A 14,760-nucleotide genomic window follows, 5' to 3' on the forward strand; every position below is an offset into this window, starting at 1 on the left:
TTTTTGGTAATAAATGCCCATCTAATTTACTAAATATTCCCTTGAGCATGAGTAGCCTTATGTGCAAAAGAAATTTCACATTTTGTACCTGAATGTAGTAGCGGCTAATACCTACACACAAAAAAAGTAATTCAGTAGGAAAAATAAAATATAAAAAAAACCAATTATCTCAGCCTGTTCAAAGAGACAGCCAGCCAGGTAGTGAGTAGTAATTGCAGTATTTTGTTGTGGAAGTCTTTGGTTGTAATTAATAGATTTCTGCCTTTTAGTACGTTTGTTTTATTATGCATTAGAGGACCTTGCTTTGAGTAGTGCAGCTCACGGGTTAGTCACAGGAGTACAGTTAGGCGGAAATATCTGGGCACTACTATTTGCGGCACATTGTAGCTATTTCCAGGTATGGCGGGGGATGAGCTGAAGGCTTTGCCGGAATCAACTTTTGGTGTTGCCAGAACTGTCCTGATTAAGTCCTTTTTGTTCTCTGACCCGTGAGGATGGTTTATTAAGGTTCAGTTTACTCATCTGAAAAATGGAGTTGAAGAAATCCTCCTTAGAAGGTTGAACCCCAGGTGGTGGTGATGAGAACAGTTCATATTTTTTTTATCACTTACTACCTGCCAGGCATATTCCAAAGCACATTATGTACACCATTTTAGTTAATCCCCACAACAGACAGGTGGGGTAGATACTGGTCCTATAGATTAAACCATGGCATGGAAACATTAAGTGATTTGCTCAAGGCACACTGCTTAGTGCAATGTATGACCGTTATTAAGTATTTATATAAAGTAATAACCATAGCTGCTATGGCTTAGATATAACTTTTTTTTTTTTTAAGGGGTTTGAGTATATTACAGAATGTAGGAAGTCTGATTCTCAATGCCTCTTATTTTCTGTTTGTTTAGTTAGTTATCTGGCTCCATTTTATAGCTCCAGTTTTCAACCTTATTGATTTTCTGCTGATTAAAAAAAAACCTGTCTGTATATTTTACTCATTTTTTTGGTCCTCCTTTAAGAAAGTGTTCTGGGCATGGTGGCTCATGTCTATAATCCTAGCACTTCGGGAGGTCAAGGTGAGTGGATCACCTGAGGTCAGGAGTTTGAGACCAGCCTGGCCAACATGGTGAAACCCCATCCCTACTAAAATACAAAAATTTGCTGGGCATGATGGTCCGCGCCTGTAATCCCAGCTGCTTGGGGGCTGAGGCAGGAGAATCATTTGAATCCGGGAGGCAGAGGTTGCATTGAGCCAAGATCGTGCCACTGCACTCCAGCCTGGGTGACAGAGCAAGACTCCATCTCCAAAAAGAAACAAACAAACAAAAGACAAAAAAAAACTGTTCTGAATATGGATACCCTGTCAAAATTCACCATCTGCTGGTCTTCTTGGATCAGGCCGCCTTTGGTCTCTCCAAAGAGGCTAACCTGGATTCCTCTTTGGTGAGAGGACAGTAGACATTTCAAATAAGGCGTTAAAGCTCCTTCAGGAAATTATGATTGTGGGCATATCCCTCACTTTTTTAAGTTTCCAGTGTCTTTAGAATCTCACTTGGCCTTCTTAGAAACATGGCCAATTCTTACACTGTATTTTATGCTCCAGGTGCCTTGGAACCCAGTTGTATGGGGGCACTGTGGACAATGGTCCAAGTCCTAGCTCTGCATGTAAAGGTTACATGATCTTAGGAAAGTTTTTCAACCTTTTCAAGTGTTAGCCTCTGTCTTAGGCTGTTTTCTGTTGCTATAACTGAATCCCTGAGACTGGGTAATTTATAAAGAAAAGAAATTTATTATGTGTCCAGGTGCAGTGATTCACACCCATAATCCCATCACTTTGGGAGGCTGAGGCGGGAGGATTGGTTGAACTTGGGAGTTCCAGACAAGCCTGGGCAACATAGGGAGACCCCATCTGTATAAAAAATTTTTTAAAAAATAAAAATAGCCAGGCATGGTGTCTCATGCCTATGATAGGTCCTAGCTACTCAAGAGGCTGAGGTGGGAGGATCACTTGAGCCCAGGAGGTCAAGGCTGCAGTGAGCCATGATTGTGCCATTTTAATCCAGTCTGGGCAACAGAGCAAGACCCTGTCTCAAAAAAGCAGTATTTCTTACAATCCTGGAGGTTGGGAAGGCCAAGGTCTAGGACCACATTTGATGAATATCTTCTTGTTTGTGAGGACTCTCTGCAGTCCCAAAGTGGCTCAGGACATAACATGGCAAGGGGGCTCACAAGAGACAGCCAAACTGGTTTTTGTAACAGACTCAGTCTCGTGACAACTCACCCACTCCTTCGATAATCCATTCATTCATTCATTCATTCATTCATTCATTCATTCATGAGGACAGAGCCCTCATGACCCAATCACTTGCCAAAGGTCCCACCTTTCAACACAGCTGCACTGTCGGACAAGATTCCAGTACGTGAACTTTTGGGATACATTCAAACCATAGTAGCCTCCTTATATACAAAATGGGGGTGGTGATGATGATGATGTTGATGATGGCACTGGCTATCTCACAGGGATATATGAATTGTATAAGACTATGTAGGGTAAGTCAAAGCCACTGTAGGCTTTTTGTGAGGGACTCAGGGCTAGGACTTCAACATATGAGTTTTGTTGGCAGGGAGGCACAGTTCCACCAATAACATGAGGGGAGGCTCTGTCCCTGTCACCTAGTATAGTTGTTAACCCAGAGTATGCCATCAGCGAATATCTGCTAAATGAATTCATATGTGCTAACAAGCAAGAATGAATCAATGAATAAACGATATCTGTCTTTGTTGACCATTGAAACATTTAAAACATGGATTTGTATCGCATGTTCTAACATTGAGAGTTCTCAATGATGCTTATTCCTTGAGTTCTGTGTCTCACTGTGCTGTTAGAACATCTGATCTAGGAATGTCCAGATCATATTTTTTTTTTAAAAGGTCTCATATACCTATACTTTTCTACTTGATTTAGCTCAAGTAGTGTTAGAGTCTTGTAATTCAATCACAAATACAGAATATTTAAATTTTGACTTTGGAGTAATTAGCTACACCTTGAATTTTATTCTGTTCTGAAATGTAGCACTTTGGATTTTGATTTAATAATGGCTAATTGGTTGCATTAAGGAGGATTTTAGCTTTTGGGAGAAGCTAATGAGGTTGGGACTGGTTTAAGCACTTATTTTCCTGGAATGATTTCAGTCCAGTTAGCCATACCTTTTTCTTCTTGCTCAGATGTAAACATACCATAGCAGTCTCAAATACGAAATTGATAAATGTACTATGATGCTGACAGTGTAACTTCTGGAACTATATTATTTTGAGATACGCTGAGGTAGTGAGATTTAAATTCTGTTAGATTTGGAAATTCAAGGATTTTTCATTTTTCTCAATACAGCAGTAGATTAGAATAGGACTTTGTTTAAGATGGAGCTGGTGGGCCTTTGAGTTCAGTGTTTTCCTGAACATAATGTTCTGCTAAAAGTTTACACTTGCTAAAAATAAATAAAAATAATAATTATAAGAGGAAGTTATGTGGTCAAAGAAGGAAAACAGATTTCTCAGTGTAGAATATTACAGAGCCCGTAATGTGTCAATGTATTTAGGTTGGTGCAAAAGTAATTCCGGTTTTTACTATTAATTTCATAACATTTTGACTTTCCAAGAGGGGGCTGTGGTATGCAGACTTTGCCACATACATTTGGTCTGAAACCCCTTTTTCCCTTTCTTTCTTTCTTTCTTTCTTTCTTTCTTTCTTTCTTTCTTTCTTTCTTTCTTTCTTTCTTCTCTCTTTCTTTCTCTCTCTCTCTCTTTCTTTTCTTTCTTTCTTTCCTTCTTTCTTTTCTTTCCTTCCTTCCTTCCTTCCTTCCTTCCTTCCTTCCTTCCTTCCTTCCTTCCTTCCTTCCTCCTTTTCTTTCCTCCTCTCCTCTCCTCTCCTCTCTCCTCTCCTCTCCTCTCCTCTCCTCTCCTCTCCTCTCCTCTCCTCCTCTCCTTTCTTTTCTTTTCTTTCTTCTTTTTTGAGATGGAGTCTCGCTCTGTCGCCCAGGCTGGAGTGCAGTGACGCGATCTCGGCTCACTGCAAGCACCCCCTCCCAGGTTCACACCATTCTCCTGCCTCAGCCTCCTATGTAGCTGGGACTACAGGTGCCTGCCACCACGCCCGGCTGATTTTTTTGTATTTTTAGTAGAGACGGGGTTTCACCATGTTAGCCAGGATGGTCTCGATCTCCTGACCTCGTGATCCTCCTGCCTCCGTCTCCCAAAATGTTGGATTACAGGCCTGAGCCACCACGCCCAGCCCAAAACCCCTTTTTTCTTAAGGCACCAGTGTCCTGAGAAATACTCTCAGGATAGTCACTCTGGATAGTCTAAAATTAGGTGCACATTTTGCTAGTTTGGTAAGTGGGGCATATTGGTCAAAATTTCTTTTACTGCTCAAAATATCATAGTATTATATCATGGTATTTCATAGGCATCATTCAAAATATCAGTTTTTAACATAGACTATTATAGCGGTTAAAATGTAGATCTAGGCTGGGCGTGGTTGCTCATGCCTGTAATCCCAGCACATTGGGAGGCTGAGGCAGGTGGATCACCTGAGATCAGGAGTACATGACCAGCCTGGGCAACATGGTGAAACCCTGTCTCTACTTAAAAATAAATAAATAAATAAATAAATAAATAAATAAATAAATAAATAAAAATACAGATGAGCTGGGCATGGTGGCAACTACTTGGGAGGCTGAGGCATGAGAGTCGCTTGAACCCAGGAGGTGGAGGTTGTAGTGAATTGAGATTGTGACACTGCACTCCAGCCTGAGTGACATAGCACGACTGTGTCTCAAAAAAAAAAGAAAAAGAAAAAGAAAAAAAAAGGTTGTATATTTAGTGCTGTTTTTCACTAAAAAAATTCAGCATTTTTTAGAAAAGCATTTTAAAACATTTCTGTTAAGACTTTCTTTGAAAGTGTCAGAAAGCCAACTCCAACTAGCTACAGCAATAACAGTGTGACAGTGTATCAGGAGTGGGATTTTTAAGCTAAGAGTGTGTCACCAGGACTCAGCCCTTCTCTGTCCCTTGGTTTTTCTCTTCCTCTGTATTCATTTGATTCTCAAGGAAGATATTTGCCTGTGTAAGCAAATAGACTCTATGTAGTCTACTCTACATTTGCAGTGGAAATTAAACCTTTATTTCCTATCCTTCCAACAAAGTCCCTGATTTAAGTCGCACTGGCTGATTTGGACCCAGTGAGTCCCTTCCTTCCAGCCGCTCCTATTGCTGTGGTGGGCAGAGCTGGATTTTGTGCAGCTCTTGTGCCAAGGAGTAGGGTCAACCTCATTGAAACAACATGTGCTGAGCGGGGGAAGGGGCACGGGATACAGATCCCCAGAAGAAAATAGAGGTGCTGCGGCCAGAAGCAGCAGAAATGTATGCCTGGCGGGTAAAAATGACAGGTACCCCATATACTTGCCCTTAGCTTGCTGGCTTGTGAAAAACCTTTTTTCCTGTGAATTGAATTAAAAAGATTTCCGTTAATTGACCTTCTAGTTAGTTAAGTTGCAGCTAATTAGCTTAGTTAGATGACTAGTTGCTGATGGAGTAAATAAATGGACACTTGGCACAAAAATAAAGTTAACAGGTCCTGACATTTCCCTATGGGAAGCAATTGAGAGGGAGGATTCCAAGATGACTTTGAATATTCCAGACGATGTAACTGTGACCAGACCAGGAGTTTTCCTTGTCTGTGGGCTTCTCCACTAGGGGGATGGTGTGTCTTTTGCCTTGATGTCACTGTGACCTGGCACACAGTTAATTCTGAAGGATATTTTATTATTGTAGAACTAGGAGATTGGAGTGGTTTTTTATTTTTATTTACTTTGGGTCATTAACTGAAATAGGGAGCAAAGGACAAAATGTAGGTTTAGGAAAGAAGATACTGAGTGCGAACTTGAAAGTGAAGTGTATTTGAGCTGCTGGTGGGACGCTTTGGTAGAATTGAGCAGTTAGGAACATGGAACTCAGGTCTGTTTTATTGTATCCTGGGGAAATCCAAACTTGTCTTTATTTTGGTTCAAAACAGAACTTACTTTGATAAAAGCTAAGGCATATTTCCTCGTGAGAGGCAGTAAGGTGGAATGCTTTATCAAGTAAAAAGACTGTTCAAGGGAAGTGCTCCTGGAGCATTTGTTTTCCCTTGAAGAGACTGATATCTGGGTTTCAGAGGGACTGTGTGTTTCCAGATGTTTCCATTTGTAAGTGTTGAATTGCATTAGATGCCAGATTTTAGTGATGTAACGTCACATTGCCTCAGTGAGGACAGTTTGGGGCACAAAAATCATAGTCAAGGAAAATTTACATTTGCTTCTCTTGCAGTCTGTTTTTCCAGAGTAGGGATAGTGTAGAAAAATAAAGGTACAAACAGAGCTAGCAGCATCGATAGTTTCTTACTCAGTAGTTCTCAAGTCAGTGCCTCTCTGATTTGGAATAAATATTTTTAATGTGTTCCCTTTATTATCCTAATATGAGATGAATAGATAATGCATCCTGCGAAGTATTAGTTAAGAGAGGGGTTTTCAGGAGGTGGGGATTCTAGAATATTAGGAAAATATGTTGGTGTCCTCCTTCATTGTAGATGTATGGCATAGGTCATAATGCCATTCATCTATAATGAAGAAGGATACCAACGTTTGATATTGGCTGCTAAGCCAATGTCAAAGCCCAGTGGAATGACACTTCTATAGAGTTTATTTCCCTTCCTGCTATCTTCCCTAACCCACGGAAATGTCTGTCACCTTATAAAGCATGGTAGCACCTAGCTTAAGCCTCAGTCTTCCCCCTTGGGTAGGAAAGGGAGTGAAGGGAAGGTCACTCTTGAGTTTCCATGCTTTCTTCTTCCTCTCCTTGAGGTGGTTCTTCTGTCTTCTCTTCTTCCTCCCTTTCCTTTTTCTCTAATGACTCCTGTAAGCCTTTTCTAAAGGTGTTAGTGTCACTCCATCCCAGGTAGATATTTCAGAAGTAACATGGCTGGCATCACCCCTCCTGGCCAAGGATCTTCCTAAAGCCACCATGTGAGAGGATTCAGACCAGAGTCTGGGCTGTGTAGCAGACTATGTCCTGCTGTTCCAGAGTCATGACTGTGTGTATTCTGAAGTTGCCACTCTCACAGGGGTCAGTGATACCCATGGACCCTGGCAGGAACAGTCCTGTGCCCAGAATCTGCAAGCAACACCTGTGTGCAGTGTTTAGGGCAAAAGACTGTCTGTTGGGGTTACCACAGCATAATGGCTTACTAGGCCTAGGATCCAGGGTGTGAGGGGCTCAAAGCCAGGAAAACAAAACCCTCAAGTCCTTCAGTAGTCTGATGATAACTTTTTAACTGAACTGAGAACCATTTTCCTTGAACCAGTGGGCATGCCGAATGACTGCTAAGGCACCCTGCAATACCTTGATATCCAAATGGAGTTCTGGGTCCAGTTTTGGAAGATTGGGTGGCACTGTTGTAATGACAGTCTTCACTGTAGCATCGGAAGAACTGATTTCCAACTGAGTTTCGTCGGCTTGGTCGGCATGGTCAAAACTTCAGAAGGATCCTGTGCTCTCAGGCTTCCCCCGACTTTCTTTCCCAGGGCAGCAACAGCTTCCAGCCTTGGCAGAATCTTGTGTATTACCAGCGGGGCAGATGCACTGTGGCCTGCAGTGACCGTTCTCTTTTTATAAGATCCCACCTATCCAACTTCTTCAATTTGCACTTCAGATGTCCCTGGAGCCACAGATTGTCAATCACATTGTTTATTTTTGTCCCCAGGGAAAGGTAAGTGGCCTGCTCAGCAGAATCAGGAGCTGGGTCCTGATTGCTCTTCAGCAAGGCCTCACTGAAGGAAGTTGCATCACGTGTTGGCCTGACCCAGGGGAAGGCCATTTCACACAAATAGAAATCGAACAGAATATGTGGTGCAGAGGGCCTGAGCTCTCCTCCTGAGCCTCTTCTGGGGCCCAAGTGTCCACCACAACCATGACCTTTGTCACTCTTCATGGTGCCTTAAATTCCAGATGGAAGCCGCATCAATCACCCCTTCCTCCCCTGCCCTCCTCTCTTTTAAAATCTTGAGACAATGGTCTTGCTGTGTTATTCAGGCTGGTCTTAAACTCCTGGACTCATGCGATCCTCCTGCCTCAGCCTCTCAAGGTAGCTTGGATTTCAGGTGCATGCCGCCATGCCTGGAGATTCTTCATTTCTAATTAACTCCCAAGTGATGTCAGTACTGCTGTTCCGCGACCACATTTTGAATAGCAAGACTTTGTAGGACTTAATGAAATAGTGAGATGCTTGCACCTATACATGGAATCACTGTGAATGTTTCAGCTATAAAAGCAACTGCTACAGATTCATCGAATGGGCTACTGTAAACCAGAAATGACCTTGCTGTTGGAGATTCAATATTCCAAAATGATAACTCTTAGTAAAGTTACAAAGAAAAAGTAGCAGTTTCCTCTAAATTTGCATGGTTTAGTGTGTGATGTGTATTAAAACTATAAAAAACATACTGTGCATTTATTTTTATGTGAAACGAAGGAAGATTCTTGGCTCAGATGCTTGGCATTTCACTTCCTGTCCACTGAGACAGTCCTAAGTCACGCATGCCATAGCACAATTCATTGAGAGATTCTGCCTGTTAAATCCCAGTTTTGGTGTCCAGTTGCTGCAACAATCCCCTTCCTTTCTGCATTTAGAAAACACCCTACAGGGCCGGGCGCGGTGGCTCATGCCTGTAATCCCAGCACTTTGGGAGGCCGAGGCGGGAGTATCATGAGGTCAGGAGATTGAGACCATCCTGGCTAACACAGTGAAAACCTGTCTCTACTAAAAATAAAAAAAATTAGCCAGGTGTGGTGGTGTGTGCCTGCAGTCCTAGCTACTTGGAAGGCTGAGGCAGGAGAATCGCTTGAATCCAGGAGGCGGAAGTTGCAGTGAGCCGAGATCGTGTCACTGCGCTCCACCTGGTGACAGCGAGACTCTGCCAAAAACAAAACAAACAAAAAAAAAACAAACACCCTACAGATTTCCAAAATGCCCAGAGGAGAGATACCATCTATGGAGAACCCCCAAACCCAAAGGCCAATGAATGGGAACAGGCCATAAGATGACTCATAGGTGTGATACGACTGCTCTTAGTTTGTTCAAACAAATTGTCCCCAGAGCCAGGGGCCAAAGAAAATCAAGTAAAGAGTCACAGTTATTGCACAGAACATGACAGCAGAGCCGTACGGAGGTGTTTTTTCTGCTGTTCACTTTGTTTCCCTAGCAATTGGGGAAAAAGTTTCTATGGCCATATTTGCAGCTGACAGATTTGTTTTGCACCGTGCTGCGAGAGGGTGTTAAGTGGAGGCCTGTGAAGAATCTGAAGCAAACGGAGATAATTTTAGGGGAAAAAAAACATGTCTAACTTCCTAGTAACCACAGACTAAATTGTGTTTTTCCAGCTTAGTTTCTGTCTCTCTCAGTAGCCCTTGAGTGTCAGAGACCACTGGCATTCTTCCAGGACTAAAAAGGCAAGAGAGCAGTTATTCAGACCAACATACTCCTCTGAAGTTCATTTGTACTTTGTAGTTTTCCTGAAAGCCTTATTTTTACTAAAATAGAAACTGATGGAAATGATCGAATGAAAATAGCAATATGTAGGGTGAGTTTTATTGATTGAATCAAAAGGTGTATTTATTTGCTACTTCTAAATTAACATGACCACCTCAGATAGTTTCTTAACTGAAAATATTTTAGTCCCCAGACAAGCTACATTCTTCGACATTGTGTGTAATACAAAATATATATTAGATGGATTTTTCCGCTTTTGATATCAAACAGTTTTTATAACACTGGAATGTGAAAATGATATATTCATTAGAGGCTGTTTGAAAACTAAGTTTAAAATTTGAGGAAAAAGTTAAAATGCAAACAAAGCTGTGTGTAATTCTACCACCCAGAAATGACAAGTATTAACTGGAATTTTCTCCTAATCTTTTTTTTTTTAATGAAGAAATATACAAGCATGTGCTCACATTTTAACAAAATTAGAATAGTTTCACTACTTTTATATGCTGGTATTTTCACTTCTGTTATGCAGTATGCATCTTAATGGTACTAATTTTCAGCACTTTTTTATTAATGGAAAATTTTGAGATAATTGTGGATTCATAGGCAGTTTTATGAAATAATACAGTGAGAGCCCTTCTACACTTAGTTTGGTTTCCTCCAGTGGTATAATTTTCCAAAACTATAGTATAATATTGCAATCAGGATATTGACATTAATACAGTCTATCGGGCCAAACATAATGGCTCATGCCTGTAATCCTAGCATTTTGGAAGGCTGATTCTGGTGGATCACTTGAGCCCAGGAGTTCGAGACCAGCCTGAGCAACATAGCAAAATCTCATCTCTACCAAAAAAAAAAAAAAAAAAAAAGAAAAATTAGCCAGGTGTGGTGGCATGTACCCGTGGTCCCAAATGCTTGAGAAGCTGAGGTTAGTGGATTGCTTGAGCCTGGGAGGTTGAGGCTACAGTGAGCTGAGATCCTGGCACTGTGCTCTTGCCTGGGTGACAGAGGAGGACTCTGTCTCAAAAAACAAAACTAAAAAAATCCTACCAAGTGTAATCAGATTTCCCCACTTTTACTTATACTTATTTGTGCATATGTGTGTATTTAGATGTATACACAATTTTATCACCCATGTAGGTTCATATATCTACAACCACAGTCAAGATATTGATCAGTGCCAATACCACCAAAATCCCTTCTATAGCCATACCCATCTCTCCCTTGGCCCCCTTCAAACTCCTGACAACCACTAATCTGTCTTCAATTTCTGAAACTTGGTCATATCGGAAATTTTATATTAATGGAATATATAATCTTTATTGCCGAGTAGTATTTCATGGTATGTGTATACCACAGTTTAACCACTTACCTGTTGAAGGACATCTTGGCATCTTGGCTGATTCTAGTTTTTAGTTACTACACACAAAGCTGTTATGAACGCTGGCATACAGGTGGTGGTTGTAGTTGTTTTTTTAATTTAAATTTTCCTTTTTCTGGGATAAATGTCCAAGTGTACAATTGTTGGTTGAATATTTAGTTTTTCTTTTTCTTTTTTTTTTTCTTTTTTTTTTTTTTTGAGATAGTCTATTGCTCAGGCTGGAATCCAGCGACATGATCATAGCTCACTGTAGCCTCAGATTTCTGGGCTCAAGCAGTCCTCCTGCCCCAGCCTCCTGAGTAGCTGGGACTACAGGTGTACGCCATCCATCCTGGATAATTAAATTTTTTTTTTTTTTTTTTGTAGAGATGGGCTGTCTCTAGGTTGCCCAGGCTGGTATCGAACTCCTGGGCTCAAGCGATCTGCCTTCCTTGGCCTCCCAAAGTGCTGCAGTTACGTGACTGTGAGTTTTCTTATGAAACTACTTGCCAGAGTGGCTATACTATTTTACATCTCACCAGCAGTATGAGCATAATCCAGATTTTTCACATCCTTGCCAGCATTTGGTGGTGTCACTATTTTCATTTCATCCATTCTGATAGGTGTGAAGTGCTCTCAATGTAGTTTAAATTTGCACTTTCCTAATGCTGAATGATGTTGAGCATCTTTTCATGTGCTTGCCATATATATATATATCCTATTCAGTCAGATGTCTTTTCAGGTCTTTTGCCCATTTTCTAATTGGTTTATCTGTTTTTTCAATATTGACTTTGGAGAATTCTTTGTAGGTTCTAGATACTTGTTCTTTGTCACCTATGTGATTTGCATGTATTTTCTCTCAGACTATAGCTTGTCTTTTTTTTCTTTTTTTTTTAATAAGGCTTTATTTTTTTAGAGCAGTTTTAGGTTCACAGCAAAATTCAGAGACATGTCTGGAGGTATCCCATATACTCCCTACCCCCATACGTGCACAGCCTCTCACATTATCAACATCCCCCATGAGAGTGATGCTTTCATTACAGTTGGAGAACCTACACTGAAACATCATTATCACTGAAAATCCATTGTGTACATTAGGGTTACCTCTTGATGACATAAGTCACATAGCTCTATGGGTTTAGATAAATTCATAATGACATGTATCCACCATTGTATACCAGGGGTTCCCATCCCCCAGGCCACACACCGGTACTGGTCTGTGGCCTGTTAGGAACTGGGCTGCACAGCTGGAGGTGAGCAGCAGCAAGCAAGCATGACTCCCTGAGCTGTGCCTTCTGTCAGATCATCGTTGACATTAGATTCTCATAAAAGTGTGAACCTTATTGTGAACTGTGCATGTGGGGGATCTAGGATGTGCACTCTTTATGAGACTCTAATTCCTAACGATCTGAGGTGGAACAGTTTCATCCCGAAACCATTGCCTCGCCTGTCCCCATCCATTGGAAAAATTATCTTCCATGAAACCGGTCCCTGGTGCCAAAAAGTTTGGGGACCGCTGTCATACACAGTATTTTCACTGCCCTGAAAATCCTCTGTGTTCTGCCTGTTACTGTTCTTTTTCATTCTCTTCATGTGGGCTTTCACAGAGTGAAAGTTTTAAATTTTGATTAGATTCAATTTTCCTTGAGTGGATCACACTTTTGGTGTCATGCCTAGTAACTTTTTCTCTGGCCCTATATCCTAAAGATTTTTTTCTTAAGTTTCTTCCTAAAAGTTGTATAGTTTTACATTTTAGATTTAAGTGCATGAGCCATGCCAAATAAATGTGGTGCGAGAGATAAGGGTCACAATTGACTAGTGTAAAGTGTGAGAGGCAGGTCAATGCTCCTTTCTTGGCCTATGGATGGCCACTTGCTGTAGCTCCATTTGTTGAAAGACTATATCCTTCCTTCGCTGAATGCTTTTTGAACTTCTATCAAGAATGAGTTAGGCATATTTTAGGTCTATTTCTGGGTTCTACATTCTTCTTCCCTTGATCTAGGTCTCTTTCCCTTTGCCAGTACCACAGTCTTGATTACCATGGTTAAATGATGAGCCTTAAAATTGAGCAGAGTGATTCCTCCCACTTCCTTCTTTATAAGGAGTATTTTTGCTAGTCAAGGGCTGGGCTGCTTGTTGTTACTGGGTCTCCTTTTCTGGCTTTGCATGCCCACCTGTGATGTTACTTTTGAATCTTGGATTCATTTTCTAGGTTTCTCTCCAGACGGGTTTTTGTTTTACTAAAGGAAATAAATTCCTCTTTTCCAGGGTATTTTTTCTTTTTTCCTCTGAGCTAACCCTAGAAGTTAAAATTGTTGATGTGAATGATGTTATTTTTTGCCCACTTAAACCTGCCAAACTTAGCTGGACAAAGTAGCAGGTGTGTGTAATCCTAGCTATTCAGGAGGCTGAGGTGGGAGGATAGCTTGAAGTCACAAGTTCAAGATCGGCCTGGGCAACCTAGCGAGACCTCATCTTTTAATTAATAAAAAAAACCAAAAAACCAAAAAAAGCCAAAACTCTTATTAAACATCTTGCTATGAGCTTGTTCTGCTTTTGTATCATCTACTCAGTTGGGCATGTAATTCTTAAGTTCTTTTCATTTTGTTCAAATTTAGCTGTATGATTGAGAATGGGGATGAAGATATGGAAAGTACTTGTTATCTATGAGTGCTTTGTTCAAAAGCAAGATGGCTTTGCACTGAGTCTCAGTAAACTTGAACATAAATAGAAGTGCAGAGGGTCTGCTAGTATTTATTTAAACAGAAAGTTTTCAAGCGTTATCTTCTATGGAAAATGTTTCTAAACAGTGTGACAGCAAAACGATAGGGTAAATTGTAATGTCTGTCCCAGTTGGATATATAAACATATGAAGTGCTTTTTTCTTAAAAATGTTTGGGTGGTTCATTTAGAGTAAAAAATGATATAACTCACATTCTAAAATAATGATAGGATAAAATAAGGATTTTATCTTTCAGTGTCATTTAGGTGCTTTGTTACTTTCCAGGGACTCTCATGAGAAATGGAATTATGGGCGTAGCTTATTTGGGGCAGATGTTTCTAGATTGTGGTCTATAAATGAGACCTAGGTCTTTGGAAGAGAGCGGGAATAAATTCAGGGAGAAAGGATTTAGAATTATTCTTGGTGTTATAAATAATGAAGTGGTTGCGCTTAAGTAACTATAATGGCATTTTAGCCAGTAGACAAAATAGTACCTAAGCCCTGTTTTCAAAGTCCCTGAGACACTAATGCACAGATGATAAATCAAAATTCAAGAATGTAGGTGCTTTGTCCCTAAGCCCCACTACAGATATTGATTAAGTAGGTCTGGATCTGTGGACCTGTGGAGAACTCCTTTGCCAGAATGGCTTAAAAACTAAAGTAGGCCAAAATCAATTCTTCATCTTCCCAACACCCAAACTAAAATACTGAATCTTTCCATCCCATTACGAGAAAAACTCATACTATACGTTTTTGACTTGCCTGGGAGGATAATTCTAGTATGTGTGCCTGGTTGTCCCATAATTGCTGTTATTATTATGATTTTAATAATTATTAAAATATCATATCATATCATTATTATATTATTTGAAGTGCTGTCTGGGCATGGTGGCTCAGGCCAGGTGTTGAGGCTCACCCCTGCAATCCTAGCACTTTGGAAGGCTGAGGCCGGAGGATCACTTGAGTTCAGGAGTTCAAGACCAGCCTGGACAATATAGCAAGACCTTGTCTCTACTAAAAATTAAAAAATAAAAATTAACCAGGTATGGTGGTGTGTGCTTGTCGTCCCAGCTCCTCAGGAGACTGAGGCAAGAGGATCAC

At 40.7% G+C, this 14,760-nt stretch overlaps 1 protein-coding gene and 1 pseudogene across 12 annotated transcripts in view; one reads left to right on the plus strand and one right to left on the minus strand.

Annotated features, from left to right (window-relative positions):
• Nucleotides 1-14,760, plus strand: part of MAGI1 (membrane associated guanylate kinase, WW and PDZ domain containing 1) — a 681,166-nt gene that overhangs the window by 346,069 nt on the left and 320,337 nt on the right. The gene's annotated exons all lie outside the window — the stretch shown is intronic.
• LOC129471568 (interleukin enhancer-binding factor 2-like) lies at nucleotides 6,686-8,042 on the minus strand (annotated as a pseudogene).

This window comes from Symphalangus syndactylus, chromosome 21 (genome assembly GCF_028878055.3).
Source record: "Symphalangus syndactylus isolate Jambi chromosome 21, NHGRI_mSymSyn1-v2.1_pri, whole genome shotgun sequence".
Taxonomy (NCBI): domain Eukaryota; kingdom Metazoa; phylum Chordata; class Mammalia; order Primates; family Hylobatidae; genus Symphalangus; species Symphalangus syndactylus.